The 24,775-nt window shown below is 43.1% G+C and overlaps 68 non-coding genes across 68 annotated transcripts; all 68 read left to right on the top strand.

Annotated features, from left to right (window-relative positions):
• The first annotated feature begins 89 nt into the window (after positions 1 to 89).
• LOC140577846 (U4 spliceosomal RNA) lies at positions 90 to 230 on the top strand. Its single transcript, XR_011981978.1, has one exon. It is a non-coding gene; the product is annotated as a U4 spliceosomal RNA (small nuclear RNA).
• A 223-nt stretch (positions 231 to 453) lies between these two features.
• Positions 454 to 596, top strand: LOC140577928 (U4 spliceosomal RNA). Its single transcript, XR_011982060.1, has one exon. It is a non-coding gene; the product is annotated as a U4 spliceosomal RNA (small nuclear RNA).
• Positions 597 to 817: 221 nt separating this feature from the next.
• Positions 818 to 958, top strand: LOC140577845 (U4 spliceosomal RNA). The gene has a single exon (XR_011981977.1). It is a non-coding gene; the product is annotated as a U4 spliceosomal RNA (small nuclear RNA).
• A 223-nt stretch (positions 959 to 1,181) lies between these two features.
• Positions 1,182 to 1,322, top strand: LOC140577844 (U4 spliceosomal RNA). Its single transcript, XR_011981976.1, has one exon. It is a non-coding gene; the product is annotated as a U4 spliceosomal RNA (small nuclear RNA).
• Positions 1,323 to 1,545: 223 nt separating this feature from the next.
• Positions 1,546 to 1,686, top strand: LOC140577843 (U4 spliceosomal RNA). Its single transcript, XR_011981975.1, has one exon. It is a non-coding gene; the product is annotated as a U4 spliceosomal RNA (small nuclear RNA).
• A 223-nt stretch (positions 1,687 to 1,909) lies between these two features.
• LOC140577842 (U4 spliceosomal RNA) lies at positions 1,910 to 2,050 on the top strand. The gene has a single exon (XR_011981974.1). It is a non-coding gene; the product is annotated as a U4 spliceosomal RNA (small nuclear RNA).
• Positions 2,051 to 2,273: 223 nt separating this feature from the next.
• Positions 2,274 to 2,414, top strand: LOC140577841 (U4 spliceosomal RNA). Its single transcript, XR_011981973.1, has one exon. It is a non-coding gene; the product is annotated as a U4 spliceosomal RNA (small nuclear RNA).
• A 223-nt stretch (positions 2,415 to 2,637) lies between these two features.
• Positions 2,638 to 2,778, top strand: LOC140577840 (U4 spliceosomal RNA). Its single transcript, XR_011981972.1, has one exon. It is a non-coding gene; the product is annotated as a U4 spliceosomal RNA (small nuclear RNA).
• A 223-nt stretch (positions 2,779 to 3,001) lies between these two features.
• LOC140577869 (U4 spliceosomal RNA) lies at positions 3,002 to 3,142 on the top strand. Its single transcript, XR_011982001.1, has one exon. It is a non-coding gene; the product is annotated as a U4 spliceosomal RNA (small nuclear RNA).
• A 223-nt stretch (positions 3,143 to 3,365) lies between these two features.
• On the top strand, positions 3,366 to 3,506 carry LOC140577839 (U4 spliceosomal RNA). The gene has a single exon (XR_011981971.1). It is a non-coding gene; the product is annotated as a U4 spliceosomal RNA (small nuclear RNA).
• Positions 3,507 to 3,729: 223 nt separating this feature from the next.
• Positions 3,730 to 3,870, top strand: LOC140577837 (U4 spliceosomal RNA). The gene has a single exon (XR_011981969.1). It is a non-coding gene; the product is annotated as a U4 spliceosomal RNA (small nuclear RNA).
• A 223-nt stretch (positions 3,871 to 4,093) lies between these two features.
• Positions 4,094 to 4,234, top strand: LOC140577920 (U4 spliceosomal RNA). Its single transcript, XR_011982052.1, has one exon. It is a non-coding gene; the product is annotated as a U4 spliceosomal RNA (small nuclear RNA).
• A 223-nt stretch (positions 4,235 to 4,457) lies between these two features.
• Positions 4,458 to 4,598, top strand: LOC140577836 (U4 spliceosomal RNA). Its single transcript, XR_011981968.1, has one exon. It is a non-coding gene; the product is annotated as a U4 spliceosomal RNA (small nuclear RNA).
• A 223-nt stretch (positions 4,599 to 4,821) lies between these two features.
• On the top strand, positions 4,822 to 4,962 carry LOC140577835 (U4 spliceosomal RNA). Its single transcript, XR_011981967.1, has one exon. It is a non-coding gene; the product is annotated as a U4 spliceosomal RNA (small nuclear RNA).
• A 223-nt stretch (positions 4,963 to 5,185) lies between these two features.
• On the top strand, positions 5,186 to 5,326 carry LOC140577834 (U4 spliceosomal RNA). Its single transcript, XR_011981966.1, has one exon. It is a non-coding gene; the product is annotated as a U4 spliceosomal RNA (small nuclear RNA).
• A 223-nt stretch (positions 5,327 to 5,549) lies between these two features.
• LOC140577833 (U4 spliceosomal RNA) lies at positions 5,550 to 5,690 on the top strand. The gene has a single exon (XR_011981965.1). It is a non-coding gene; the product is annotated as a U4 spliceosomal RNA (small nuclear RNA).
• A 223-nt stretch (positions 5,691 to 5,913) lies between these two features.
• On the top strand, positions 5,914 to 6,054 carry LOC140577917 (U4 spliceosomal RNA). Its single transcript, XR_011982049.1, has one exon. It is a non-coding gene; the product is annotated as a U4 spliceosomal RNA (small nuclear RNA).
• A 223-nt stretch (positions 6,055 to 6,277) lies between these two features.
• On the top strand, positions 6,278 to 6,418 carry LOC140577832 (U4 spliceosomal RNA). Its single transcript, XR_011981964.1, has one exon. It is a non-coding gene; the product is annotated as a U4 spliceosomal RNA (small nuclear RNA).
• A 223-nt stretch (positions 6,419 to 6,641) lies between these two features.
• Positions 6,642 to 6,782, top strand: LOC140577831 (U4 spliceosomal RNA). Its single transcript, XR_011981963.1, has one exon. It is a non-coding gene; the product is annotated as a U4 spliceosomal RNA (small nuclear RNA).
• A 223-nt stretch (positions 6,783 to 7,005) lies between these two features.
• LOC140577830 (U4 spliceosomal RNA) lies at positions 7,006 to 7,146 on the top strand. Its single transcript, XR_011981962.1, has one exon. It is a non-coding gene; the product is annotated as a U4 spliceosomal RNA (small nuclear RNA).
• A 223-nt stretch (positions 7,147 to 7,369) lies between these two features.
• Positions 7,370 to 7,510, top strand: LOC140577829 (U4 spliceosomal RNA). Its single transcript, XR_011981961.1, has one exon. It is a non-coding gene; the product is annotated as a U4 spliceosomal RNA (small nuclear RNA).
• A 223-nt stretch (positions 7,511 to 7,733) lies between these two features.
• Positions 7,734 to 7,874, top strand: LOC140577828 (U4 spliceosomal RNA). Its single transcript, XR_011981960.1, has one exon. It is a non-coding gene; the product is annotated as a U4 spliceosomal RNA (small nuclear RNA).
• Positions 7,875 to 8,097: 223 nt separating this feature from the next.
• Positions 8,098 to 8,238, top strand: LOC140577826 (U4 spliceosomal RNA). Its single transcript, XR_011981958.1, has one exon. It is a non-coding gene; the product is annotated as a U4 spliceosomal RNA (small nuclear RNA).
• A 223-nt stretch (positions 8,239 to 8,461) lies between these two features.
• LOC140577825 (U4 spliceosomal RNA) lies at positions 8,462 to 8,602 on the top strand. Its single transcript, XR_011981957.1, has one exon. It is a non-coding gene; the product is annotated as a U4 spliceosomal RNA (small nuclear RNA).
• A 223-nt stretch (positions 8,603 to 8,825) lies between these two features.
• On the top strand, positions 8,826 to 8,966 carry LOC140577824 (U4 spliceosomal RNA). Its single transcript, XR_011981956.1, has one exon. It is a non-coding gene; the product is annotated as a U4 spliceosomal RNA (small nuclear RNA).
• Positions 8,967 to 9,189: 223 nt separating this feature from the next.
• LOC140577823 (U4 spliceosomal RNA) lies at positions 9,190 to 9,330 on the top strand. Its single transcript, XR_011981955.1, has one exon. It is a non-coding gene; the product is annotated as a U4 spliceosomal RNA (small nuclear RNA).
• Positions 9,331 to 9,553: 223 nt separating this feature from the next.
• LOC140577822 (U4 spliceosomal RNA) lies at positions 9,554 to 9,694 on the top strand. The gene has a single exon (XR_011981954.1). It is a non-coding gene; the product is annotated as a U4 spliceosomal RNA (small nuclear RNA).
• Positions 9,695 to 9,917: 223 nt separating this feature from the next.
• LOC140577821 (U4 spliceosomal RNA) lies at positions 9,918 to 10,058 on the top strand. Its single transcript, XR_011981953.1, has one exon. It is a non-coding gene; the product is annotated as a U4 spliceosomal RNA (small nuclear RNA).
• A 223-nt stretch (positions 10,059 to 10,281) lies between these two features.
• Positions 10,282 to 10,422, top strand: LOC140577820 (U4 spliceosomal RNA). The gene has a single exon (XR_011981952.1). It is a non-coding gene; the product is annotated as a U4 spliceosomal RNA (small nuclear RNA).
• Positions 10,423 to 10,645: 223 nt separating this feature from the next.
• On the top strand, positions 10,646 to 10,786 carry LOC140577819 (U4 spliceosomal RNA). Its single transcript, XR_011981951.1, has one exon. It is a non-coding gene; the product is annotated as a U4 spliceosomal RNA (small nuclear RNA).
• Positions 10,787 to 11,009: 223 nt separating this feature from the next.
• LOC140577860 (U4 spliceosomal RNA) lies at positions 11,010 to 11,150 on the top strand. Its single transcript, XR_011981992.1, has one exon. It is a non-coding gene; the product is annotated as a U4 spliceosomal RNA (small nuclear RNA).
• A 223-nt stretch (positions 11,151 to 11,373) lies between these two features.
• LOC140577818 (U4 spliceosomal RNA) lies at positions 11,374 to 11,514 on the top strand. Its single transcript, XR_011981950.1, has one exon. It is a non-coding gene; the product is annotated as a U4 spliceosomal RNA (small nuclear RNA).
• Positions 11,515 to 11,737: 223 nt separating this feature from the next.
• Positions 11,738 to 11,878, top strand: LOC140577888 (U4 spliceosomal RNA). The gene has a single exon (XR_011982020.1). It is a non-coding gene; the product is annotated as a U4 spliceosomal RNA (small nuclear RNA).
• Positions 11,879 to 12,101: 223 nt separating this feature from the next.
• Positions 12,102 to 12,242, top strand: LOC140577817 (U4 spliceosomal RNA). The gene has a single exon (XR_011981949.1). It is a non-coding gene; the product is annotated as a U4 spliceosomal RNA (small nuclear RNA).
• A 223-nt stretch (positions 12,243 to 12,465) lies between these two features.
• Positions 12,466 to 12,606, top strand: LOC140577815 (U4 spliceosomal RNA). Its single transcript, XR_011981947.1, has one exon. It is a non-coding gene; the product is annotated as a U4 spliceosomal RNA (small nuclear RNA).
• A 223-nt stretch (positions 12,607 to 12,829) lies between these two features.
• On the top strand, positions 12,830 to 12,970 carry LOC140577868 (U4 spliceosomal RNA). Its single transcript, XR_011982000.1, has one exon. It is a non-coding gene; the product is annotated as a U4 spliceosomal RNA (small nuclear RNA).
• Positions 12,971 to 13,193: 223 nt separating this feature from the next.
• LOC140577814 (U4 spliceosomal RNA) lies at positions 13,194 to 13,334 on the top strand. The gene has a single exon (XR_011981946.1). It is a non-coding gene; the product is annotated as a U4 spliceosomal RNA (small nuclear RNA).
• Positions 13,335 to 13,557: 223 nt separating this feature from the next.
• Positions 13,558 to 13,698, top strand: LOC140577813 (U4 spliceosomal RNA). Its single transcript, XR_011981945.1, has one exon. It is a non-coding gene; the product is annotated as a U4 spliceosomal RNA (small nuclear RNA).
• A 223-nt stretch (positions 13,699 to 13,921) lies between these two features.
• On the top strand, positions 13,922 to 14,062 carry LOC140577887 (U4 spliceosomal RNA). The gene has a single exon (XR_011982019.1). It is a non-coding gene; the product is annotated as a U4 spliceosomal RNA (small nuclear RNA).
• A 223-nt stretch (positions 14,063 to 14,285) lies between these two features.
• On the top strand, positions 14,286 to 14,426 carry LOC140577812 (U4 spliceosomal RNA). The gene has a single exon (XR_011981944.1). It is a non-coding gene; the product is annotated as a U4 spliceosomal RNA (small nuclear RNA).
• Positions 14,427 to 14,649: 223 nt separating this feature from the next.
• LOC140577811 (U4 spliceosomal RNA) lies at positions 14,650 to 14,790 on the top strand. The gene has a single exon (XR_011981943.1). It is a non-coding gene; the product is annotated as a U4 spliceosomal RNA (small nuclear RNA).
• A 223-nt stretch (positions 14,791 to 15,013) lies between these two features.
• On the top strand, positions 15,014 to 15,154 carry LOC140577867 (U4 spliceosomal RNA). Its single transcript, XR_011981999.1, has one exon. It is a non-coding gene; the product is annotated as a U4 spliceosomal RNA (small nuclear RNA).
• A 223-nt stretch (positions 15,155 to 15,377) lies between these two features.
• Positions 15,378 to 15,518, top strand: LOC140577810 (U4 spliceosomal RNA). The gene has a single exon (XR_011981942.1). It is a non-coding gene; the product is annotated as a U4 spliceosomal RNA (small nuclear RNA).
• Positions 15,519 to 15,741: 223 nt separating this feature from the next.
• Positions 15,742 to 15,882, top strand: LOC140577809 (U4 spliceosomal RNA). Its single transcript, XR_011981941.1, has one exon. It is a non-coding gene; the product is annotated as a U4 spliceosomal RNA (small nuclear RNA).
• Positions 15,883 to 16,105: 223 nt separating this feature from the next.
• LOC140577808 (U4 spliceosomal RNA) lies at positions 16,106 to 16,246 on the top strand. The gene has a single exon (XR_011981940.1). It is a non-coding gene; the product is annotated as a U4 spliceosomal RNA (small nuclear RNA).
• Positions 16,247 to 16,469: 223 nt separating this feature from the next.
• Positions 16,470 to 16,610, top strand: LOC140577873 (U4 spliceosomal RNA). The gene has a single exon (XR_011982005.1). It is a non-coding gene; the product is annotated as a U4 spliceosomal RNA (small nuclear RNA).
• Positions 16,611 to 16,833: 223 nt separating this feature from the next.
• LOC140577865 (U4 spliceosomal RNA) lies at positions 16,834 to 16,974 on the top strand. Its single transcript, XR_011981997.1, has one exon. It is a non-coding gene; the product is annotated as a U4 spliceosomal RNA (small nuclear RNA).
• Positions 16,975 to 17,197: 223 nt separating this feature from the next.
• On the top strand, positions 17,198 to 17,338 carry LOC140577807 (U4 spliceosomal RNA). Its single transcript, XR_011981939.1, has one exon. It is a non-coding gene; the product is annotated as a U4 spliceosomal RNA (small nuclear RNA).
• A 223-nt stretch (positions 17,339 to 17,561) lies between these two features.
• LOC140577806 (U4 spliceosomal RNA) lies at positions 17,562 to 17,702 on the top strand. Its single transcript, XR_011981937.1, has one exon. It is a non-coding gene; the product is annotated as a U4 spliceosomal RNA (small nuclear RNA).
• A 223-nt stretch (positions 17,703 to 17,925) lies between these two features.
• On the top strand, positions 17,926 to 18,066 carry LOC140577804 (U4 spliceosomal RNA). Its single transcript, XR_011981935.1, has one exon. It is a non-coding gene; the product is annotated as a U4 spliceosomal RNA (small nuclear RNA).
• A 223-nt stretch (positions 18,067 to 18,289) lies between these two features.
• LOC140577803 (U4 spliceosomal RNA) lies at positions 18,290 to 18,430 on the top strand. Its single transcript, XR_011981934.1, has one exon. It is a non-coding gene; the product is annotated as a U4 spliceosomal RNA (small nuclear RNA).
• Positions 18,431 to 18,653: 223 nt separating this feature from the next.
• On the top strand, positions 18,654 to 18,794 carry LOC140577864 (U4 spliceosomal RNA). Its single transcript, XR_011981996.1, has one exon. It is a non-coding gene; the product is annotated as a U4 spliceosomal RNA (small nuclear RNA).
• A 223-nt stretch (positions 18,795 to 19,017) lies between these two features.
• Positions 19,018 to 19,160, top strand: LOC140577937 (U4 spliceosomal RNA). The gene has a single exon (XR_011982069.1). It is a non-coding gene; the product is annotated as a U4 spliceosomal RNA (small nuclear RNA).
• Positions 19,161 to 19,381: 221 nt separating this feature from the next.
• Positions 19,382 to 19,522, top strand: LOC140577801 (U4 spliceosomal RNA). The gene has a single exon (XR_011981933.1). It is a non-coding gene; the product is annotated as a U4 spliceosomal RNA (small nuclear RNA).
• A 223-nt stretch (positions 19,523 to 19,745) lies between these two features.
• On the top strand, positions 19,746 to 19,886 carry LOC140577876 (U4 spliceosomal RNA). Its single transcript, XR_011982008.1, has one exon. It is a non-coding gene; the product is annotated as a U4 spliceosomal RNA (small nuclear RNA).
• A 223-nt stretch (positions 19,887 to 20,109) lies between these two features.
• LOC140577900 (U4 spliceosomal RNA) lies at positions 20,110 to 20,250 on the top strand. The gene has a single exon (XR_011982032.1). It is a non-coding gene; the product is annotated as a U4 spliceosomal RNA (small nuclear RNA).
• Positions 20,251 to 20,473: 223 nt separating this feature from the next.
• On the top strand, positions 20,474 to 20,614 carry LOC140577800 (U4 spliceosomal RNA). Its single transcript, XR_011981932.1, has one exon. It is a non-coding gene; the product is annotated as a U4 spliceosomal RNA (small nuclear RNA).
• A 223-nt stretch (positions 20,615 to 20,837) lies between these two features.
• Positions 20,838 to 20,978, top strand: LOC140577799 (U4 spliceosomal RNA). The gene has a single exon (XR_011981931.1). It is a non-coding gene; the product is annotated as a U4 spliceosomal RNA (small nuclear RNA).
• A 223-nt stretch (positions 20,979 to 21,201) lies between these two features.
• Positions 21,202 to 21,342, top strand: LOC140577899 (U4 spliceosomal RNA). The gene has a single exon (XR_011982031.1). It is a non-coding gene; the product is annotated as a U4 spliceosomal RNA (small nuclear RNA).
• A 223-nt stretch (positions 21,343 to 21,565) lies between these two features.
• Positions 21,566 to 21,706, top strand: LOC140577798 (U4 spliceosomal RNA). Its single transcript, XR_011981930.1, has one exon. It is a non-coding gene; the product is annotated as a U4 spliceosomal RNA (small nuclear RNA).
• Positions 21,707 to 21,929: 223 nt separating this feature from the next.
• On the top strand, positions 21,930 to 22,070 carry LOC140577797 (U4 spliceosomal RNA). The gene has a single exon (XR_011981929.1). It is a non-coding gene; the product is annotated as a U4 spliceosomal RNA (small nuclear RNA).
• A 223-nt stretch (positions 22,071 to 22,293) lies between these two features.
• LOC140577796 (U4 spliceosomal RNA) lies at positions 22,294 to 22,434 on the top strand. The gene has a single exon (XR_011981928.1). It is a non-coding gene; the product is annotated as a U4 spliceosomal RNA (small nuclear RNA).
• Positions 22,435 to 22,657: 223 nt separating this feature from the next.
• Positions 22,658 to 22,798, top strand: LOC140577875 (U4 spliceosomal RNA). The gene has a single exon (XR_011982007.1). It is a non-coding gene; the product is annotated as a U4 spliceosomal RNA (small nuclear RNA).
• A 223-nt stretch (positions 22,799 to 23,021) lies between these two features.
• On the top strand, positions 23,022 to 23,162 carry LOC140577898 (U4 spliceosomal RNA). The gene has a single exon (XR_011982030.1). It is a non-coding gene; the product is annotated as a U4 spliceosomal RNA (small nuclear RNA).
• Positions 23,163 to 23,385: 223 nt separating this feature from the next.
• LOC140577795 (U4 spliceosomal RNA) lies at positions 23,386 to 23,526 on the top strand. Its single transcript, XR_011981927.1, has one exon. It is a non-coding gene; the product is annotated as a U4 spliceosomal RNA (small nuclear RNA).
• Positions 23,527 to 23,749: 223 nt separating this feature from the next.
• LOC140577794 (U4 spliceosomal RNA) lies at positions 23,750 to 23,890 on the top strand. The gene has a single exon (XR_011981926.1). It is a non-coding gene; the product is annotated as a U4 spliceosomal RNA (small nuclear RNA).
• Positions 23,891 to 24,113: 223 nt separating this feature from the next.
• Positions 24,114 to 24,254, top strand: LOC140577863 (U4 spliceosomal RNA). Its single transcript, XR_011981995.1, has one exon. It is a non-coding gene; the product is annotated as a U4 spliceosomal RNA (small nuclear RNA).
• A 223-nt stretch (positions 24,255 to 24,477) lies between these two features.
• LOC140577934 (U4 spliceosomal RNA) lies at positions 24,478 to 24,618 on the top strand. The gene has a single exon (XR_011982066.1). It is a non-coding gene; the product is annotated as a U4 spliceosomal RNA (small nuclear RNA).
• The last annotated feature ends 157 nt before the right edge of the window (positions 24,619 to 24,775 follow it).

Genomic DNA, 24,775 nt, shown 5'->3' with positions numbered 1-24,775 from the left:
TCTGACTCATTCCGCAGTTTAATATGACACACCGTCAACGAATAAATGATTTGTGGCACTGGGCACGCACTGTTTGGGCAACTGCTGGTGTCTTTGCGCAGTGGCAAGATCGTAGCCTATGAGGTTTAACCGAGGCGTGATTATTGCTGGTTGAAAACTTAACCCAATACCCCGCCACGACAACTTGAAATATAGTTGGCATTGGCAATTTTTGGTGGTCTTTTCAGAGACCGATTATTAACATGAAAACAAAAGATCTTGTCTCTTTGTCGAACGAGCATGCAAGGTGATGGAGAAATGCGCGTTTATTTTTGTATTTGTATAAACAGCGCCAATCTGAAGCTTTGCTCTGATTATTCCTGCATCTGACTCATTCCGCAGTTTAATATGACACACCGTCAACGAATAAATGATTTGTGGCACTGGGCACGCACTGTTTGGGCAACTGCTGGTGTCTTTGCGCAGTGGCAAGATCGTAGCCTATGAGGTTTAACCGAGGCGTGATTATTGCTGGTTGAAAACTTAACCCAATACCCCGCCACGACAACTTGAAATATAGTTGGCATTGGAAATTTTTGGTGGTGTTTTCAGAGACAGATTATTAACATGTAAACAAAAGATCTTGTCTCTTTGTCGAACGAGTACGCAAGGTGATGGAAAAATGCGTGTTCATTTGTGTATTTCTATAAACAGCGCCAATCTGAAGCTTTGCTCTGATTATTCCTGCATCTGACTCATTCCGCAGTTTAATATGACACACCGTCAACGAATAAATGATTTGTGGCACTGGGCATGCACTGTTTGGGCAACTGCTGGTGTCTTTGCGCAGTGGCAAGATCGTAGCCTATGAGGTTTAACCGAGGCGTGATTATTGCTGGTTGAAAACTTAACCCAATACCCCGCCACGACAACTTGAAATATAGTTGGCATTGGCAATTTTTGGTGGTCTTTTCAGAGACCGATTATTAACATGAAAACAAAAGATCTTGTCTCTTTGTCGAACGAGCACGCAAGGTGATGGAGAAATGCGTGTTCATTTGTGTATTTCTATAAACAGCGCCAATCTGAAGCTTTGCTCTGATTATTCCTGCATCTGACTCATTCCGCAGTTTAATATGACACACCGTCAACGAATAAATGATTAGTGGCACTGGGCACGCACTGTTTGGGCAACTGCTGGTGTCTTTGCGCAGTGGCAAGATCGTAGCCTATGAGGTTTAACCGAGGCGTGATTATTGCTGGTTGAAAACTTAACCCAATACCCCGCCACGACAACTTGAAATATAGTTGGCATTGGCAATTTTTGGTGGTCTTTTCAGAGACCGATTATTAACATGAAAACAATAGATCTTGTCTCTTTGTCGAACGAGCACGCAAGGTGATGGAGAAATGCGCGTTTATTTTTGTATTTCTATAAACAGCGCCAATCTGAAGCTTTGCTCTGATTATTCCTGCATCTGACTCATTCCGCAGTTTAATATGACACACCGTCAACGAATAAATGATTTGTGGCACTGGGCACGCACTGTTTGGGCAACTGCTGGTGTCTTTGCGCAGTGGCAAGATCGTAGCCTATGAGGTTTAACCGAGGCGTGATTATTGCTGGTTGAAAACTTAACCCAATACCCCGCCACGACAACTTGAAATATAGTTGGCATTGGCAATTTTTGGTGGTCTTTTCAGAGACCGATTATTAACATGAAAACAAAAGATCTTGTCTCTTTGTCGAACGAGCACGCAAGGTGATGGAGAAATGCGTGTTCATTTGTGTATTTCTATAAACAGCGCCAATCTGAAGCTTTGCTCTGATTATTCCTGCATCTGACTCATTCCGCAGTTTAATATGACACACCGTCAACGAATAAATGATTAGTGGCACTGGGCACGCACTGTTTGGGCAACTGCTGGTGTCTTTGCGCAGTGGCAAGATCGTAGCCTATGAGGTTTAACCGAGGCGTGATTATTGCTGGTTGAAAACTTAACCCAATACCCCGCCACGACAACTTGAAATATAGTTGGCATTGGCAATTTTTGGTGGTCTTTTCAGAGACCGATTATTAACATGAAAACAAAAGATCTTGTCTCTTTGTCGAACGAGCACGCAAGGTGATGGAGAAATGCGTGTTCATTTGTGTATTTCTATAAACAGCGCCAATCTGAAGCTTTGCTCTGATTATTCCTGCATCTGACTCATTCCGCAGTTTAATATGACACACCGTCAACGAATAAATGATTTGTGGCACTGGGCACGCACTGTTTGGGCAACTGCTGGTGTCTTTGCGCAGTGGCAAGATCGTAGCCTATGAGGTTTAACCGAGGCGTGATTATTGCTGGTTGAAAACTTAACCCAATACCCCGCCACGACAACTTGAAATATAGTTGGCATTGGCAATTTTTGGTGGTCTTTTCAGAGACCGATTATTAACATGAAAACAAAAGATCTTGTCTCTTTGTCGAACGAGCACGCAAGGTGATGGAGAAATGCGTGTTCATTTGTGTATTTCTATAAACAGCGCCAATCTGAAGCTTTGCTCTGATTATTCCTGCATCTGACTCATTCCGCAGTTTAATATGACACACCGTCAACGAATAAATGATTTGTGGCACTGGGCACGCACTGTTTGGGCAACTGCCGGTGTCTTTGCGCAGTGGCAAGATCGTAGCCTATGAGGTTTAACCGAGGCGTGATTATTGCTGGTTGAAAACTTAACCCAATACCCCGCCACGACAACTTGAAATATAGTTGGCATTGGCAATTTTTGGTGGTCTTTTCAGAGACCGATTATTAACATGAAAACAATAGATCTTGTCTCTTTGTCGAACGAGCACGCAAGGTGATGGAGAAATGCGCGTTTATTTTTGTATTTCTATAAACAGCGCCAATCTGAAGCTTTGCTCTGATTATTCCTGCATCTGACTCATTCCGCAGTTTAATATGACACACCGTCAACGAATAAATGATTTGTGGCACTGGGCACCCACTGTTTGGGCAACTGCTGGTGTCTTTGCGCAGTGGCAAGATCGTAGCCTATGAGGTTTAACCGAGGCGTGATTATTGCTGGTTGAAAACTTAACCCAATACCCCGCCACGACAACTTGAAATGTAGTTGGCATTGGCAATTTTTGGTGGTCTTTTCAGAGACCGATTATTAACATGAAAACAAAAGATCTTGTCTCTTTGTCGAACGAGCACGTAAGGTGATGGAGAAATGCGTGTTCATTTGTGTATTTCTATAAACAGCGCCAATCTGAAGCTTTGCTCTGATTATTCCTGCATCTGACTCATTCCGCAGTTTAATATGACACACCGTCAACGAATAAATGATTTGTGGCACTGGGCACGCACTGTTTGGGCAACTGCTGGTGTCTTTGCGCAGTGGCAAGATCGTAGCCTATGAGGTTTAACCGAGGCGTGATTATTGCTGGTTGAAAACTTAACCCAATACCCCGCCACGACAACTTGAAATATAGTTGGCATTGGCAATTTTTGGTGGTCTTTTCAGAGACCGATTATTAACATGAAAACAAAAGATCTTGTCTCTTTGTTGAACAAGCACGCAAGGTGATGGAGAAATGCGTGTTCATTTGTGTATTTCTATAAACAGCGCCAATCTAAAGCTTTGCTCTGATTATTCCTGCATCTGATTCATTCCGCAGTTTAATATGACACACCGTCAACGAATAAATGATTAGTGGCACTGGGCACGCACTGTTTGGGCAACTGCTGGTGTCTTTGCGCAGTGGCAAGATCGTAGCCTATGAGGTTTAACCGAGGCGTGATTATTGCTGGTTGAAAACTTAACCCAATACCCCGCCACGACAACTTGAAATATAGTTGGCATTGGCAATTTTTGGTGGTCTTTTCAGAGACCGATTATTAACATGAAAACAAAAGATCTTGTCTCTTTGTCGAACGAGCACGCAAGGTGATGGAGAAATGCGTGTTCATTTGTGTATTTCTATAAACAGCGCCAATCTGAAGCTTTGCTCTGATTATTCCTGCATCTGACTCATTCCGCAGTTTAATATGACACACCGTCAACGAATAAATGATTTGTGGCACTGGGCACGCACTGTTTGGGCAACTGCTGGTGTCTTTGCGCAGTGGCAAGATCGTAGCCTATGAGGTTTAACCGAGGCGTGATTATTGCTGGTTGAAAACTTAACCCAATACCCCGCCACGACAACTTGAAATATAGTTGGCATTGGAAATTTTTGGTGGTCTTTTCAGTGACCGACTATTAACGTGAAAACAAAAGATCTTGTCTCTTTGTCGAACGAGCACGCAAGGTGATGGAGAAATGCGTGTTCATTTGTGTATTTCTATAAACAGCGCCAATCTGAAGCTTTGCTCTGATTATTCCTGCATCTGACTCATTCCGCAGTTTAATATGACACACCGTCAACGAATAAATGATTTGTGGCACTGGGCACGCACTGTTTGGGCAACTGCTGGTGTCTTTGCGCAGTGGCAAGATCGTAGCCTATGAGGTTTAACCGAGGCGTGATTATTGCTGGTTGAAAACTTAACCCAATACCCCGCCACGACAACTTGAAATATAGTTGGCATTGGCAATTTTTGGTGGTCTTTTCAGAGACCGATTATTAACATGAAAACAAAAGATCTTGTCTCTTTGTCGAACGAGCACGCAAGGTGATGGAGAAATGCACGTTTATTTTTGTATTTCTATAAACAGCGCCAATCTGAAGCTTTGCTCTGATTATTCCTGCATCTGACTCATTCCGCAGTTTAATATGACACACCGTCAACGAATAAATGATTTGTGGCATTGGGCACGCACTGTTTGGGCAACTGCTGGTGTCTTTGCGCAGTGGCAAGATCGTAGCCTATGAGGTTTAACCGAGGCGTGATTATTGCTGGTTGAAAACTTAACCCAATACCCCGCCACGACAACTTGAAATATAGTTGGCATTGGCAATTTTTGGTGGTCTTTTCAGAGACCGATTATTAACATGAAAACAAAAGATCTTGTCTCTTTGTCGAACAAGCACGCAAGGTGATGGAGAAATGCGTGTTCATTTGTGTATTTCTATAAACAGCGCCAATCTAAAGCTTTGCTCTGATTATTCCTGCATCTGATTCATTCCGCAGTTTAATATGACACACCGTCAACGAATAAATGATTAGTGGCACTGGGCACGCACTGTTTGGGCAACTGCTGGTGTCTTTGCGCAGTGGCAAGATCGTAGCCTATGAGGTTTAACCGAGGCGTGATTATTGCTGGTTGAAAACTTAACCCAATACCCCGCCACGACAACTTGAAATATAGTTGGCATTGGCAATTTTTGGTGGTCTTTTCAGAGACCGATTATTAACATGAAAACAAAAGATCTTGTCTCTTTGTCGAACGAGTACGCAAGGTGATGGAGAAATGCGTGTTCATTTGTGTATTTCTATAAACAGCGCCAATCTGAAGCTTTGCTCTGATTATTCCTGCACCTGACTCATTCCGCAGTTTAATATGACACACCGTCAACGAATAAATGATTTGTGGCACTGGGCACGCACTGTTTGGGCAACTGCCGGTGTCTTTGCGCAGTGGCAAGATCGTAGCCTATGAGGTTTAACCGAGGCGTGATTATTGCTGGTTGAAAACTTAACCCAATACCCCGCCACGACAACTTGAAATATAGTTGGCATTGGCAATTTTTGGTGGTCTTTTCAGAGACCGATTATTAACATGAAAACAAAAGATCTTGTCTCTTTGTCGAACAAGCACGCAAGGTGATGGAGAAATGCGTGTTCATTTGTGTATTTCTATAAACAGCGCCAATCTAAAGCTTTGCTCTGATTATTCCTGCATCTGATTCATTCCGCAGTTTAATATGACACACCGTCAACGAATAAATGATTAGTGGCACTGGGCACGCACTGTTTGGGCAACTGCTGGTGTCTTTGCGCAGTGGCAAGATCGTAGCCTATGAGGTTTAACCGAGGCGTGATTATTGCTGGTTGAAAACTTAACCAAATACCCCGCCACGACAACTTGAAATATAGTTTGCATTGGCAATTTTTGGTGGTTTTTTCAGAGACCGATTATTAACATGAAAACAAAAGATCTTGTCTCTTTGTCGAACAAGCACGCAAGGTGATGGAGAAATGCGTGTTCATTTGTGTATTTCTATAAACAGCGCCAATCTGAAGCTTTGCTCTGATTATTCCTGCATCTGACTCATTCCGCAGTTTAATATGACACACCGTCAACGAATAAATGATTAGTGGCACTGGGCACGCACTGTTTGGGCAACTGCTGGTGTCTTTGCGCAGTGGCAAGATCGTAGCCTATGAGGTTTAACCGAGGCGTGATTATTGCTGGTTGAAAACTTAACCCAATACCCCGCCACGACAACTTGAAATATAGTTGGCATTGGCAATTTTTGGTGGTCTTTTCAGAGACCGATTATTAACATGAAAACAAAAGATCTTGTCTCTTTGTCGAACGAGCACGCAAGGTGATGGAGAAATGCACGTTTATTTTTGTATTTCTATAAACAGCGCCAATCTGAAGCTTTGCTCTGATTATTCCTGCATCTGACTCATTCCGCAGTTTAATATGACACACCGTCAACGAATAAATGATTTGTGGCATTGGGCACGCACTGTTTGGGCAACTGCTGGTGTCTTTGCGCAGTGGCAAGATCGTAGCCTATGAGGTTTAACCGAGGCGTGATTATTGCTGGTTGAAAACTTAACCCAATACCCCGCCACGACAACTTGAAATATAGTTGGCATTGGCAATTTTTGGTGGTCTTTTCAGAGACCGATTATTAACATGAAAACAAAAGATCTTGTCTCTTTGTCGAACAAGCACGCAAGGTGATGGAGAAATGCGTGTTCATTTGTGTATTTCTATAAACAGCGCCAATCTAAAGCTTTGCTCTGATTATTCCTGCATCTGATTCATTCCGCAGTTTAATATGACACACCGTCAACGAATAAATGATTAGTGGCACTGGGCACGCACTGTTTGGGCAACTGCTGGTGTCTTTGCGCAGTGGCAAGATCGTAGCCTATGAGGTTTAACCGAGGCGTGATTATTGCTGGTTGAAAACTTAACCCAATACCCCGCCACGACAACTTGAAATATAGTTGGCATTGGCAATTTTTGGTGGTCTTTTCAGAGACCGATTATTAACATGAAAACAAAAGATCTTGTCTCTTTGTCGAACGAGTACGCAAGGTGATGGAGAAATGCGTGTTCATTTGTGTATTTCTATAAACAGCGCCAATCTGAAGCTTTGCTCTGATTATTCCTGCATCTGACTCATTCCGCAGTTTAATATGACACACCGTCAACGAATAAATGATTTGTGGCACTGGGCACGCACTGTTTGGGCAACTGCCGGTGTCTTTGCGCAGTGGCAAGATCGTAGCCTATGAGGTTTAACCGAGGCGTGATTATTGCTGGTTGAAAACTTAACCCAATACCCCGCCACGACAACTTGAAATATAGTTGGCATTGGCAATTTTTGGTGGTCTTTTCAGAGACCGATTATTAACATGAAAACAAAAGATCTTGTCTCTTTGTCGAACAAGCACGCAAGGTGATGGAGAAATGCGTGTTCATTTGTGTATTTCTATAAACAGCGCCAATCTAAAGCTTTGCTCTGATTATTCCTGCATCTGATTCATTCCGCAGTTTAATATGACACACCGTCAACGAATAAATGATTAGTGGCACTGGGCACGCACTGTTTGGGCAACTGCTGGTGTCTTTGCGCAGTGGCAAGATCGTAGCCTATGAGGTTTAACCGAGGCGTGATTATTGCTGGTTGAAAACTTAACCCAATACCCCGCCACGACAACTTGAAATATAGTTGGCATTGGCAATTTTTGGTGGTCTTTTCAGAGACCGATTATTAACATGAAAACAAAAGATCTTGTCTCTTTGTCGAACGAGCACGCAAGGTGATGGAGAAATGCGTGTTCATTTGTGTATTTCTATAAACAGCGCCAATCTGAAGCTTTGCTCTGATTATTCCTGCATCTGACTCATTCCGCAGTTTAATATGACACACCGTCAACGAATAAATGATTTGTGGCACTGGGCACGCACTGTTTGGGCAACTGCCGGTGTCTTTGCGCAGTGGCAAGATCGTAGCCTATGAGGTTTAACCGAGGCGTGATTATTGCTGGTTGAAAACTTAACCCAATACCCCGCCACGACAACTTGAAATATAGTTGGCATTGGCAATTTTTGGTGGTCTTTTCAGAGACCGATTATTAACATGAAAACAAAAGATCTTGTCTCTTTGTCGAACAAGCACGCAAGGTGATGGAGAAATGCGTGTTCATTTGTGTATTTCTATAAACAGCGCCAATCTAAAGCTTTGCTCTGATTATTCCTGCATCTGATTCATTCCGCAGTTTAATATGACACACCGTCAACGAATAAATGATTAGTGGCACTGGGCACGCACTGTTTGGGCAACTGCTGGTGTCTTTGCGCAGTGGCAAGATCGTAGCCTATGAGGTTTAACCGAGGCGTGATTATTGCTGGTTGAAAACTTAACCCAATACCCCGCCACGACAACTTGAAATATAGTTGGCATTGGCAATTTTTGGTGGTCTTTTCAGAGACCGATTATTAACATGAAAACAAAAGATCTTGTCTCTTTGTCGAACGAGCACGCAAGGTGATGGAGAAATGCGTGTTCATTTGTGTATTTCTATAAACAGCGCCAATCTGAAGCTTTGCTCTGATTATTCCTGCATCTGACTCATTCCGCAGTTTAATATGACACACCGTCAACGAATAAATGATTTGTGGCACTGGGCACGCACTGTTTGGGCAACTGCCGGTGTCTTTGCGCAGTGGCAAGATCGTAGCCTATGAGGTTTAACCGAGGCGTGATTATTGCTGGTTGAAAACTTAACCCAATACCCCGCCACGACAACTTGAAATATAGTTGGCATTGGCAATTTTTGGTGGTCTTTTCAGAGACCGATTAGTAACATGAAAACAAAAGATCTTGTCTCTTTGTCGAACGAGCACGCAAGGTGATGGAGAAATGCGTGTTCATTTGTGTATTTCTATAAACAGCGCCAATCTGAAGCTTTGCTCTGATTATTCCTGCATCTGACTCATTCCGCAGTTTAATATGACACACCGTCAACGAATAAATGATTTGTGGCACTGGGCACGCACTGTTTGGGCAACTGCCGGTGTCTTTGCGCAGTGGCAAGATCGTAGCCTATGAGGTTTAACCGAGGCGTGATTATTGCTGGTTGAAAACTTAACCCAATACCCCGCCACGACAACTTGAAATATAGTTGGCATTGGCAATTTTTGGTGGTCTTTTCAGAGACCGATTATTAACATGAAAACAAAAGATCTTGTCTCTTTGTCGAACGAGCACGCAAGGTGATGGAGAAATGCGTGTTCATTTGTGTATTTCTATAAACAGCGCCAATCTGAAGCTTTGCTCTGATTATTCCTGCATCTGACTCATTCCGCAGTTTAATATGACACACCGTCAACGAATAAATGATTAGTGGCACTGGGCACGCACTGTTTGGGCAACTGCTGGTGTCTTTGCGCAGTGGCAAGATCGTAGCCTATGAGGTTTAACCGAGGCGTGATTATTGCTGGTTGAAAACTTAACCCAATACCCCGCCACGACAACTTGAAATATAGTTGGCATTGGCAATTTTTGGTGGTCTTTTCAGAGACCGATTATTAACATGAAAACAAAAGATCTTGTCTCTTTGTTGAACGAGCACGCAAGGTGATGGAGAAATGCGTGTTCATTTGTGTATTTCTATAAACAGCGCCAATCTGAAGCTTTGCTCTGATTATTCCTGCATCTGACTCATTCCGCAGTTTAATATGACACACCGTCAACGAATAAATGATTTGTGGCACTGGGCACGCACTGTTTGGGCAACTGCCGGTGTCTTTGCGCAGTGGCAAGATCGTAGCCTATGAGGTTTAACCGAGGCGTGATTATTGCTGGTTGAAAACTTAACCCAATACCCCGCCACGACAACTTGAAATATAGTTGGCATTGGCAATTTTTGGTGGTCTTTTCAGAGACCGATTATTAACATGAAAACAATAGATCTTGTCTCTTTGTCGAACGAGCACGCAAGGTGATGGAGAAATGCGCGTTTATTTTTGTATTTCTATAAACAGCGCCAATCTGAAGCTTTGCTCTGATTATTCCTGCATCTGATTCATTCCGCAGTTTAATATGACACACCGTCAACGAATAAATGATTAGTGGCACTGGGCACGCACTGTTTGGGCAACTGCTGGTGTCTTTGCGCAGTGGCAAGATCGTAGCCTATGAGGTTTAACCGAGGCGTGATTATTGCTGGTTGAAAACTTAACCCAATACCCCGCCACGACAACTTGAAATATAGTTGGCATTGGCAATTTTTGGTGGTCTTTTCAGAGACCGATTATTAACATGAAAACAAAAGATCTTGTCTCTTTGTTGAACGAGCACGCAAGGTGATGGAGAAATGCGTGTTCATTTGTGTATTTCTATAAACAGCGCCAATCTGAAGCTTTGCTCTGATTATTCCTGCATCTGACTCATTCCGCAGTTTAATATGACACACCGTCAACGAATAAATGATTTGTGGCACTGGGCACGCACTGTTTGGGCAACTGCCGGTGTCTTTGCGCAGTGGCAAGATCGTAGCCTATGAGGTTTAACCGAGGCGTGATTATTGCTGGTTGAAAACTTAACCCAATACCCCGCCACGACAACTTGAAATATAGTTGGCATTGGCAATTTTTGGTGGTCTTTTCAGAGACCGATTATTAACATGAAAACAATAGATCTTGTCTCTTTGTCGAACGAGCACGCAAGGTGATGGAGAAATGCGCGTTTATTTTTGTATTTCTATAAACAGCGCCAATCTGAAGCTTTGCTCTGATTATTCCTGCATCTGACTCATTCCGCAGTTTAATATGACACACCGTCAACGAATAAATGATTTGTGGCACTGGGCACCCACTGTTTGGGCAACTGCTGGTGTCTTTGCGCAGTGGCAAGATCGTAGCCTATGAGGTTTAACCGAGGCGTGATTATTGCTAGTTGAAAACTTAACCCAATACCCCGCCACGACAACTTGAAATGTAGTTGGCATTGGCAATTTTTGGTGGTCTTTTCAGAGACCGATTATTAACATGAAAACAAAAGATCTTGTCTCTTTGTCGAACGAGCACGCAAGGTGATGGAGAAATGCGCGTTTATTTTTGTATTTCTATAAACAGCGCCAATCTGAAGCTTTGCTCTGATTATTCCTGCATCTGACTCATTCCGCAGTTTAATATGACACACCGTCAACGAATAAATGATTTGTGGCACTGGGCACCCACTGTTTGGGCAACTGCTGGTGTCTTTGCGCAGTGGCAAGATCGTAGCCTATGAGGTTTAACCGAGGCGTGATTATTGCTGGTTGAAAACTTAACCCAATACCCCGCCACGACAACTTGAAATATAGTTGGCATTGGCAATTTTTGGTGGTCTTTTCAGAGACCGATTATTAACATGAAAACAAAAGATCTTGTCTCTTTGTCGAACGAGCACGCAAGGTGATGGAGAAATGCGTGTTCATTTGTGTATTTCTATAAACAGCGCCAATCTGAAGCTTTGCTCTGATTATTCCTGCATCTGACTCATTCCGCAGTTTAATATGACACACCGTCAACGAATAAATGATTTGTGGCACTGGGCACGCACTGTTTGGGCAACTGCTGGTGTCTTTGCGCAGTGGCAAGATCGTAGCCTATGAGGTTTAACCGAGGTGTGATTATTGCTGGTTGAAAACTTAACCCAATACCCCGCCACGACAACTTGAAATATAGTTGGCATTGGCAATTTTTGGTGGTCTTTTCAGAGACCGATTATTAACATGAAAACAAAAGATCTTGTCTCTTTGTCGAACAAGCACGCAAGGTGATGGAGAAATGCGTGTTCATTTGTGTATTTCTATAAACAGCGCCAATCTAAAGCTTTGCTCTGATTATTCCTGCATCTGATTCATTCCGCAGTTTAATATGACACACCGTCAACGAATAAATGATTAGTGGCACTGGGCACGCACTGTTTGGGCAACTGCTGGTGTCTTTGCGCAGTGGCAAGATCGTAGCCTATGAGGTTTAACCGAGGCGTGATTATTGCTGGTTGAAAACTTAACCCAATACCCCGCCACGACAACTTGAAATATAGTTGGCATTGGCAATTTTTGGTGGTCTTTTCAGAGACCGATTATTAACATGAAAACAAAAGATCTTGTCTCTTTGTTGAACGAGCACGCAAGGTGATGGAGAAATGCGTGTTCATTTGTGTATTTCTATAAACAGCGCCAATCTGAAGCTTTGCTCTGATTATTCCTGCATCTGACTCATTCCGCAGTTTAATATGACACACCGTCAACGAATAAATGATTTGTGGCACTGGGCACGCACTGTTTGGGCAACTGCCGGTGTCTTTGCGCAGTGGCAAGATCGTAGCCTATGAGGTTTAACCGAGGCGTGATTATTGCTGGTTGAAAACTTAACCCAATACCCCGCCACGACAACTTGAAATATAGTTGGCATTGGCAATTTTTGGTGGTCTTTTCAGAGACCGATTATTAACATGAAAACAATAGATCTTGTCTCTTTGTCGAACGAGCACGCAAGGTGATGGAGAAATGCGCGTTTATTTTTGTATTTCTATAAACAGCGCCAATCTGAAGCTTTGCTCTGATTATTCCTGCATCTGACTCATTCCGCAGTTTAATATGACACACCGTCAACGAATAAATGATTTGTGGCACTGGGCACCCACTGTTTGGGCAACTGCTGGTGTCTTTGCGCAGTGGCAAGATCGTAGCCTATGAGGTTTAACCGAGGCGTGATTATTGCTGGTTGAAAACTTAACCCAATACCCCGCCACGACAACTTGAAATGTAGTTGGCATTGGCAATTTTTGGTGGTCTTTTCAGAGACCGATTATTAACATGAAAACAAAAGATCTTGTCTCTTTGTCGAACGAGCACGCAAGGTGATGGAGAAATGCGCGTTTATTTTTGTATTTCTATAAACAGCGCCAATCTGAAGCTTTGCTCTGATTATTCCTGCATCTGACTCATTCCGCAGTTTAATATGACACACCGTCAACGAATAAATGATTTGTGGCACTGGGCACCCACTGTTTGGGCAACTGCTGGTGTCTTTGCGCAGTGGCAAGATCGTAGCCTATGAGGTTTAACCGAGGCGTGATTATTGCTGGTTGAAAACTTAACCCAATACCCCGCCACGACAACTTGAAATATAGTTGGCATTGGCAATTTTTGGTGGTCTTTTCAGAGACCGATTATTAACATGAAAACAAAAGATCTTGTCTCTTTGTCGAACGAGCACGCAAGGTGATGGAGAAATGCGTGTTCATTTGTGTATTTCTATAAACAGCGCCAATCTGAAGCTTTGCTCTGATTATTCCTGCATCTGACTCATTCCGCAGTTTAATATGACACACCGTCAACGAATAAATGATTTGTGGCACTGGGCACGCACTGTTTGGGCAACTGCTGGTGTCTTTGCGCAGTGGCAAGATCGTAGCCTATGAGGTTTAACCGAGGCGTGATTATTGCTGGTTGAAAACTTAACCCAATACCCCGCCACGACAACTTGAAATATAGTTGGCATTGGCAATTTTTGGTGGTCTTTTCAGAGACCGATTATTAACATGAAAACAAAAGATCTTGTCTCTTTGTCGAACGAGCACGCAAGGTGATGGAGAAATGCGTGTTCATTTGTGTATTTCTATAAACAGCGCCAATCTGAAGCTTTGCTCTGATTATTCCTGCATCTGACTCATTCCGCAGTTTAATATGACACACCGTCAACGAATAAATGATTTGTGGCACTGGGCACGCACTGTTTGGGCAACTGCTGGTGTCTTTGCGCAGTGGCAAGATCGTAGCCTATGAGGTTTAACCGAGGTGTGATTATTGCTGGTTGAAAACTTAACCCAATACCCCGCCACGACAACTTGAAATATAGTTGGCATTGGCAATTTTTGGTGGTCTTTTCAGAGACCGATTATTAACATGAAAACAAAAGATCTTGTCTCTTTGTCGAACAAGCACGCAAGGTGATGGAGAAATGCGTGTTCATTTGTGTATTTCTATAAACAGCGCCAATCTAAAGCTTTGCTCTGATTATTCCTGCATCTGATTCATTCCGCAGTTTAATATGACACACCGTCAACGAATAAATGATTAGTGGCACTGGGCACGCACTGTTTGGGCAACTGCTGGTGTCTTTGCGCAGTGGCAAGATCGTAGCCTATGAGGTTTAACCGAGGCGTGATTATTGCTGGTTGAAAACTTAACCCAATACCCCGCCACGACAACTTGAAATATAGTTGGCATTGGCAATTTTTGGTGGTCTTTTCAGAGACCGATTATTAACATGAAAACAAAAGATCTTGTCTCTTTGTTGAACGAGCACGCAAGGTGATGGAGAAATGCGTGTTCATTTGTGTATTTCTATAAACAGCGCCAATCTGAAGCTTTGCTCTGATTATTCCTGCATCTGACTCATTCCGCAGTTTAATATGACACACCGTCAACGAATAAATGATTTGTGGCACTGGGCACGCACTGTTTGGGCAACTGCCGGTGTCTTTGCGCAGTGGCAAGATCGTAGCCTATGAGGTTTAACCGAGGCGTGATTATTGCTGGTTGAAAACTTAACCCAATACCCCGCCACGACAACTTGAAATATAGTTGGCATTGGCAATTTTTGGTGGTCTTTTCAGAGACCGATTATTAACATGAAAACAATAGATCTTGTCTCTTTGTCGAACGAGCACGCAAGGTGATGGAGAAATGCGCGTTTATTTTTGTATTTCTATAAACAGCGCCAATCTGAAGCTTTGCTCTGATTATTCCTGCATCTGACTCATTCCGCAGTTTAATATGACACACCGTCAACGAATAAATGATTTGTGGCACTGGGCACCCACTGTTTGGGCAACTGCTGGTGTCTTTGCGCAGTGGCAAGATCGTAGCCTATGAGGTTTAACCGAGGCGTGATTATTGCTGGTTGAAAACTTAACCCAATACCCCGCCACGACAACTTGAAATGTAGTTGGCATTGGCAATTTTTGGTGGTCTTTTCAGAGACCGATTATTAACATGAAAACAAAAGATCTTGTCTCTTTGTCGAACGAGCACGCAAGGTGATGGAGAAATGCGCGTTTATTTTTGTATTTCTATAAACAGCGCCAATCTGAAGCTTTGCTCTGATTATTCCTGCATCTGACTCATTCCGCAGTTTAATATGACACACCGTCAACGAATAAATGATTTGTGGCACTGGGCACCCACTGTTTGGGCAACTGCTGGTGTCTTTGCGCAGTGGCAAGATCGTAGCCTATGAGGTTTAACCGAGGCGTGATTATTGCTGGTTGAAAACTTAACCCAATACCCCGCCACGACAACTTGAAATATAGTTGGCATTGGCAATTTTTGGTGGTCTTTTCAGAGACCGATTATTAACATGAAAACAAAAGATCTTGTCTCTTTGTCGAACGAGCACGCAAGGTGATGGAGAAATGCGTGTTCATTTGTGTATTTCTATAAACAGCGCCAATCTGAAGCTTTGCTCTGATTATTCCTGCATCTGACTCATTCCGCAGTTTAATATGACACACCGTCAACGAATAAATGATTTGTGGCACTGGGCACGCACTGTTTGGGCAACTGCTGGTGTCTTTGCGCAGTGGCAAGATCGTAGCCTATGAGGTTTAACCGAGGCGTGATTATTGCTGGTTGAAAACTTAACCCAATACCCCGCCACGACAACTTGAAATATAGTTGGCATTGGCAATTTTTGGTGGTCTTTTCAGAGACCGATTATTAACATGAAAACAAAAGATCTTGTCTCTTTGTCGAACAAGCACGCAAGGTGATGGAGAAATGCGTGTTCATTTGTGTATTTCTATAAACAGCGCCAATCTAAAGCTTTGCTCTGATTATTCCTGCATCTGATTCATTCCGCAGTTTAATATGACACACCGTCAACGAATAAATGATTAGTGGCACTGGGCACGCACTGTTTGGGCAACTGCTGGTGTCTTTGCGCAGTGGCAAGATCGTAGCCTATGAGGTTTAACCGAGGCGTGATTATTGCTGGTTGAAAACTTAACCCAATACCCCGCCACGACAACTTGAAATATAGTTGGCATTGGCAATTTTTGGTGGTCTTTTCAGAGACCGATTATTAACATGAAAACAAAAGATCTTGTCTCTTTATTGAACGAGCACGCAAGGTGATGGAGAAATGCGTGTTCATTTGTGTATTTCTATAAACAGCGCCAATCTGAAGCTTTGCTCTGATTATTCCTGCATCTGACTCATTCCGCAGTTTAATATGACACACCGTCAACGAATAAATGATTTGTGGCACTGGGCACGCACTGTTTGGGCAACTGCCGGTGTCTTTGCGCAGTGGCAAGATCGTAGCCTATGAGGTTTAACCGAGGCGTGATTATTGCTGGTTGAAAACTTAACCCAACACCCCGCCACGACAACTTGAAATATAGTTGGCATTGGCAATTTTTGGTGGTCTTTTCAGAGACCGATTATTAACATGAAAACAATAGATCTTGTCTCTTTGTCGAACGAGCACGCAAGGTGATGGAGAAATGCGCGTTTATTTTTGTATTTCTATAAACAGCGCCAATCTGAAGCTTTGCTCTGATTATTCCTGCATCTGACTCATTCCGCAGTTTAATATGACACACCGTCAACGAATAAATGATTTGTGGCACTGGGCACCCACTGTTTGGGCAACTGCTGGTGTCTTTGCGCAGTGGCAAGATCGTAGCCTATGAGGTTTAACCGAGGCGTGATTATTGCTGGTTGAAAACTTAACCCAATACCCCGCCACGACAACTTGAAATGTAGTTGGCATTGGCAATTTTTGGTGGTCTTTTCAGAGACCGATTATTAACATGAAAACAAAAGATCTTGTCTCTTTGTCGAACGAGCACGCAAGGTGATGGAGAAATGCGCGTTTATTTTTGTATTTCTATAAACAGCGCCAATCTGAAGCTTTGCTCTGATTATTCCTGCATCTGACTCATTCCGCAGTTTAATATGACACACCGTCAACGAATAAATGATTTGTGGCACTGGGCACCCACTGTTTGGGCAACTGCTGGTGTCTTTGCGCAGTGGCAAGATCGTAGCCTATGAGGTTTAACCGAGGCGTGATTATTGCTGGTTGAAAACTTAACCCAATACCCCGCCACGACAACTTGAAATATAGTTGGCATTGGCAATTTTTGGTGGTCTTTTCAGAGACCGATTATTAACATGAAAACAAAAGATCTTGTCTCTTTGTCGAACGAGCACGCAAGGTGATGGAGAAATGCGTGTTCATTTGTGTATTTCTATAAACAGCGCCAATCTGAAGCTTTGCTCTGATTATTCCTGCATCTGACTCATTCCGCAGTTTAATATGACACACCGTCAACGAATAAATGATTTGTGGCACTGGGCACGCACTGTTTGGGCAACTGCTGGTGTCTTTGCGCAGTGGCAAGATCGTAGCCTATGAGGTTTAACCGAGGCGTGATTATTGCTGGTTGAAAACTTAACCCAATACCCCGCCACGACAACTTGAAATATAGTTGGCATTGGCAATTTTTGGTGGTCTTTTCAGAGACCGATTATTAACATGAAAACAAAAGATCTTGTCTCTTTGTCGAACAAGCACGCAAGGTGATGGAGAAATGCGTGTTCATTTGTGTATTTCTATAAACAGCGCCAATCTAAAGCTTTGCTCTGATTATTCCTGCATCTGATTCATTCCGCAGTTTAATATGACACACCGTCAACGAATAAATGATTAGTGGCACTGGGCACGCACTGTTTGGGCAACTGCTGGTGTCTTTGCGCAGTGGCAAGATCGTAGCCTATGAGGTTTAACCGAGGCGTGATTATTGCTGGTTGAAAACTTAACCCAATACCCCGCCACGACAACTTGAAATATAGTTGGCATTGGCAATTTTTGGTGGTCTTTTCAGAGACCGATTATTAACATGAAAACAAAAGATCTTGTCTCTTTGTTGAACGAGCACGCAAGGTGATGGAGAAATGCGTGTTCATTTGTGTATTTCTATAAACAGCGCCAATCTGAAGCTTTGCTCTGATTATTCCTGCATCTGACTCATTCCGCAGTTTAATATGACACACCGTCAACGAATAAATGATTTGTGGCACTGGGCACGCACTGTTTGGGCAACTGCCGGTGTCTTTGCGCAGTGGCAAGATCGTAGCCTATGAGGTTTAACCGAGGCGTGATTATTGCTGGTTGAAAACTTAACCCAATACCCCGCCACGACAACTTGAAATATAGTTGGCATTGGCAATTTTTGGTGGTCTTTTCAGAGACCGATTATTAACATGAAAACAATAGATCTTGTCTCTTTGTCGAACGAGCACGCAAGGTGATGGAGAAATGCGCGTTTATTTTTGTATTTCTATAAACAGCGCCAATCTGAAGCTTTGCTCTGATTATTCCTGCATCTGACTCATTCCGCAGTTTAATATGACACACCGTCAACGAATAAATGATTTGTGGCACTGGGCACCCACTGTTTGGGCAACTGCTGGTGTCTTTGCGCAGTGGCAAGATCGTAGCCTATGAGGTTTAACCGAGGCGTGATTATTGCTGGTTGAAAACTTAACCCAATACCCCGCCACGACAACTTGAAATGTAGTTGGCATTGGCAATTTTTGGTGGTCTTTTCAGAGACCGATTATTAACATGAAAACAAAAGATCTTGTCTCTTTGTCGAACGAGCACGCAAGGTGATGGAGAAATGCGCGTTTATTTTTGTATTTCTATAAACAGCGCCAATCTGAAGCTTTGCTCTGATTATTCCTGCATCTGACTCATTCCGCAGTTTAATATGACACACCGTCAACGAATAAATGATTTGTGGCACTGGGCACGCACTGTTTGGGCAACTGCTGGTGTCTTTGCACAGTGGCAAGATCGTAGTCTATGAGTTTTAACCGAGGCGTGATTATTGCTGGTTGAAAACTTAACCCAATACCCCGCCACGACAATTTGAAATATAGTTGGCATTGGAAATTTTTGGTGGTGTTTTCAGAGACAGATTATTAACATGAAAACAAAAGATCTTGTCTCTTTGTCGAACGAGCACGCAAGGTGATGGAAAAATGCGTGTTCATTTGTGTATTTCTATAAACAGCGCCAATCTGAAGCTTTGCTCTGATTATTCCTGCATCTGACTCATTCCGCAGTTTAATATGACATACCGTCAACGAATAAATGATTTGTGGCACTGGGCACGCACTGTTTGGGCAACTGCTGGTGTCTTTGCGCAGTGGCAAGATCGTAGCCTATGAGGTTTAACCGAGGCGTGATTATTGCTGGTTGAAAACTTAACCCAATACCCCGCCACGACAACTTGAAATATAGTTGGCATTGGCAATTTTTGGTGGTCTTTTCAGAGACCGATTATTAACATGAAAACAAAAGATCTTGTCTCTTTGTCGAACGAGCACGCAAGGTGATGGAGAAATGCGTGTTTATTTTTGTATTTCTATAAACAGCGCCAATCTGAAGCTTTGCTCTGATTATTCCTGCATCTGACTCATTCCGCAGTTTAATATGACACACCGTCAACGAATAAATGATTAGTGGCACTGGGCACGCACTGTTTGGGCAACTGCTGGTGTCTTTGCGCAGTGGCAAGATCGTAGCCTATGAGGTTTAACCGAGGCGTGATTATTGCTGGTTGAAAACTTAACCCAATACCCCGCCACGACAACTTGAAATATAGTTGACATTGGCAATTTTTGGTGGTCTTTTCAGAGACCGATTATTAACATGAAAACAAAAGATCTTGTCTCTTTGTCGAACGAGCACGCAACGTGATGGAGAAATGCGCGTTTATTTTTGTGTTTTTATAAACAGCGCCAATCTGAAGCTTTGCCCTGATTATTCCTGCATCTGACTCATTCCGCAGTTTAATATGACACGCCATCAACGAATAAATGATTAGTGGCACTGGGCACGCACTGTTTTGGCAACTGCTGGTGTCTTTGCGCAGTGGCAAGATCGTAGCCTATGAGGTTTAACCGAGGCGTGATTATTGCTGGTTGAAAACTTAACCCAATACCCCGCCACGACAACTTGAAATATAGTTTGCATTGGCAATTTTTGGTGGTCTTTTCAGAGACCGATTATTAACATGAAAACAAAAGATCTTGTCTCTTTGTCGAACGAGCACGCAAGGTGATGGAGAAATGCGTGTTCATTTGTGTATTTCTATAAACAGCGCCAATCTGAAGCTTTGCTCTGATTATTCCTGCATCTGACTCATTCCGCAGTTTAATATGACACACCGTCAACGAATAAATGATTTGTGGCACTGGGCACGCACTGTTTGGGCAACTGCTGGTGTCTTTGCGCAGTGGCAAGATCGTAGCCTATGAGGTTTAACCGAGGCGTGATTATTGCTGGTTGAAAACTTAACCCAATACCCCGCCACGACAACTTGAAATATAGTTGGCATTGGCAATTTTTGGTGGTCTTTTCAGAGACCGATTATTAACATGAAAACAAAAGATCTTGTCTCTTTGTCGAACGAGCACGCAAGGTGATGGAGAAATGCGTGTTCATTTGTGTATTTCTATAAACAGCGCCAATCTGAAGCTTTGCTCTGATTATTCCTGCATCTGACTCATTCCGCAGTTTAATATGACACACCGTCAACGAATAAATGATTTGTGGCACTGGGCACGCACTGTTTGGGCAACTGCCGGTGTCTTTGCGCAGTGGCAAGATCGTAGCCTATGAGGTTTAACCGAGGCGTGATTATTGCTGGTTGAAAACTTAACCCAATACCCCGCCACGACAACTTGAAATATAGTTGGCATTGGCAATTTTTGGTGGTCTTTTCAGAGACCGATTATTAACATGAAAACAATAGATCTTGTCTCTTTGTCGAACGAGCACGCAAGGTGATGGAAAAATGCGTGTTCATTTGTGTATTTCTATAAACAGCGCCAATCTGAAGCTTTGCTCTGATTATTCCTGCATCTGACTCATTCCGCAGTTTAATATGACATACCGTCAACGAATAAATGATTTGTGGCACTGGGCACGCACTGTTTGGGCAACTGCTGGTGTCTTTGCGCAGTGGCAAGATCGTAGCCTATGAGGTTTAACCGAGGCGTGATTATTGCTGGTTGAAAACTTAACCCAATACCCCGCCACGACAACTTGAAATATAGTTTGCATTGGCAATTTTTGGTGGTCTTTTCAGAGACCGATTATTAACATGAAAACAAAAGATCTTGTCTCTTTGTCGAACGAGCACGCAAGGTGATGGAGAAATGCGTGTTCATTTGTGTATTTCTATAAACAGCGCCAATCTGAAGCTTTGCTCTGATTATTCCTGCATCTGACTCATTCCGCAGTTTAATATGACACACCGTCAACGAATAAATGATTTGTGGCACTGGGCACGCACTGTTTGGGCAACTGCTGGTGTCTTTGCGCAGTGGCAAGATCGTAGCCTATGAGGTTTAACCGAGGCGTGATTATTGCTGGTTGAAAACTTAACCCAATACCCCGCCACGACAACTTGAAATATAGTTGGCATTGGCAATTTTTGGTGGTCTTTTCAGAGACCGATTATTAACATGAAAACAAAAGATCTTGTCTCTTTGTCGAACGAGCACGCAAGGTGATGGAGAAATGCGTGTTCATTTGTGTATTTCTATAAACAGCGCCAATCTGAAGCTTTGCTCTGATTATTCCTGCATCTGACTCATTCCGCAGTTTAATATGACACACCGTCAACGAATAAATGATTTGTGGCACTGGGCACGCACTGTTTGGGCAACTGCCGGTGTCTTTGCGCAGTGGCAAGATCGTAGCCTATGAGGTTTAACCGAGGCGTGATTATTGCTGGTTGAAAACTTAACCCAATACCCCGCCACGACAACTTGAAATATAGTTGGCATTGGCAATTTTTGGTGGTCTTTTCAGAGACCGATTATTAACATGAAAACAATAGATCTTGTCTCTTTGTCGAACGAGCACGCAAGGTGATGGAAAAATGCGTGTTCATTTGTGTATTTCTATAAACAGCGCCAATCTGAAGCTTTGCTCTGATTATTCCTGCATCTGACTCATTCCGCAGTTTAATATGACATACCGTCAACGAATAAATGATTTGTGGCACTGGGCACGCACTGTTTGGGCAACTGCTGGTGTCTTTGCGCAGTGGCAAGATCGTAGCCTATGAGGTTTAACCGAGGCGTGATTATTGCTGGTTGAAAACTTAACCCAATACCCCGCCACGACAACTTGAAATATAGTTGGCATTGGCAATTTTTGGTGGTCTTTTCAGAGACCGATTATTAACATGAAAACAAAAGATCTTGTCTCTTTGTCGAACGAGCACGCAAGGTGATGGAGAAATGCGTGTTTATTTTTGTATTTCTATAAACAGCGCCAATCTGAAGCTTTGCTCTGATTATTCCTGCATCTGACTCATTCCGCAGTTTAATATGACACACCGTCAACGAATAAATGATTAGTGGCACTGGGCACGCACTGTTTGGGCAACTGCTGGTGTCTTTGCGCAGTGGCAAGATCGTAGCCTATGAGGTTTAACCGAGGCGTGATTATTGCTGGTTGAAAACTTAACCCAATACCCCGCCACGACAACTTGAAATATAGTTGACATTGGCAATTTTTGGTGGTCTTTTCAGAGACCGATTATTAACATGAAAACAAAAGACCTTGTCTCTTTGTCGAACGAGCACGCAACGTGATGGAGAAATGCGCGTTTATTTTTGTGTTTTTATAAACAGCGCCAATCTGAAGCTTTGCCCTGATTATTCCTGCATCTGACTCATTCCGCAGTTTAATATGACACGCCATCAACGAATAAATGATTAGTGGCACTGGGCACGCACTGTTTTGGCAACTGCTGGTGTCTTTGCGCAGTGGCAAGATCGTAGCCTATGAGGTTTAACCGAGGCGTGATTATTGCTGGTTGAAAACTTAACCCAATACCCCGCCACGACAACTTGAAATATAGTTTGCATTGGCAATTTTTGGTGGTCTTTTCAGAGACCGATTATTAACATGAAAACAAAAGATCTTGTCTCTTTGTCGAACGAGCACGCAAGGTGATGGAGAAATGCGTGTTCATTTGTGTATTTCTATAAACAGCGCCAATCTGAAGCTTTGCTCTGATTATTCCTGCATCTGACTCATTCCGCAGTTTAATATGACACACCGTCAACGAATAAATGATTTGTGGCACTGGGCACGCACTGTTTGGGCAACTGCTGGTGTCTTTGCGCAGTGGCAAGATCGTAGCCTATGAGGTTTAACCGAGGCGTGATTATTGCTGGTTGAAAACTTAACCCAATACCCCGCCACGACAACTTGAAATATAGTTGGCATTGGCAATTTTTGGTGGTCTTTTCAGAGACCGATTATTAACATGAAAACAAAAGATCTTGTCTCTTTGTCGAACGAGCACGCAAGGTGATGGAGAAATGCGTGTTCATTTGTGTATTTCTATAAACAGCGCCAATCTGAAGCTTTGCTCTGATTATTCCTGCATCTGACTCATTCCGCAGTTTAATATGACACACCGTCAACGAATAAATGATTTGTGGCACTGGGCACGCACTGTTTGGGCAACTGCCGGTGTCTTTGCGCAGTGGCAAGATCGTAGCCTATGAGGTTTAACCGAGGCGTGATTATTGCTGGTTGAAAACTTAACCCAATACCCCGCCACGACAACTTGAAATATAGTTGGCATTGGCAATTTTTGGTGGTCTTTTCAGAGACCGATTATTAACATGAAAACAATAGATCTTGTCTCTTTGTCGAACGAGCACGCAAGGTGATGGAGAAATGCGCGTTTATTTTTGTATTTCTATAAACAGCGCCAATCTGAAGCTTTGCTCTGATTATTCCTGCATCTGACTCATTCCGCAGTTTAATATGACACACCGTCAACGAATAAATGATTTGTGGCACTGGGCACCCACTGTTTGGGCAACTGCTGGTGTCTTTGCGCAGTGGCAAGATCGTAGCCTATGAGGTTTAACCGAGGCGTGATTATTGCTGGTTGAAAACTTAACCCAATACCCCGCCACGACAACTTGAAATGTAGTTGGCATTGGCAATTTTTGGTGGTCTTTTCAGAGACCGATTATTAACATGAAAACAAAAGATCTTGTCTCTTTGTCGAACGAGCACGTAAGGTGATGGAGAAATGCGTGTTCATTTGTGTATTTCTATAAACAGCGCCAATCTGAAGCTTTGCTCTGATTATTCCTGCATCTGACTCATTCCGCAGTTTAATATGACACACCGTCAACGAATAAATGATTTGTGGCACTGGGCACGCACTGTTTGGGCAACTGCTGGTGTCTTTGCGCAGTGGCAAGATCGTAGCCTATGAGGTTTAAGCGAGGCGTGATTATTGCTGGTTGAAAACTTATCCCAATACCCCGCCACGACAACTTGAAATATAGTTTGCATTGGCAATTTTTGGTGGTTTTTTCAGAGACCGATTATTAACATGAAAACAAAAGATCTTGTCTCTTTGTCGAACAAGCACGCAAGGTGATGGAGAAATGCGTGTTCATTTGTGTATTTCTATAAACAACGCCAATCTGAAGCTTTGCTCTGATTATTCCTGCATCTGACTCATTCCGCAATTTAAT

Source organism: Paramormyrops kingsleyae, chromosome 12, assembly GCF_048594095.1.
Source record: "Paramormyrops kingsleyae isolate MSU_618 chromosome 12, PKINGS_0.4, whole genome shotgun sequence".
Classification (NCBI taxonomy): Eukaryota; Metazoa; Chordata; class Actinopteri; order Osteoglossiformes; family Mormyridae; genus Paramormyrops; species Paramormyrops kingsleyae.
The sequence above is the reverse complement of the archived record's forward strand: the minus strand, read 5'-3'. Positions and strand labels throughout refer to the sequence as shown.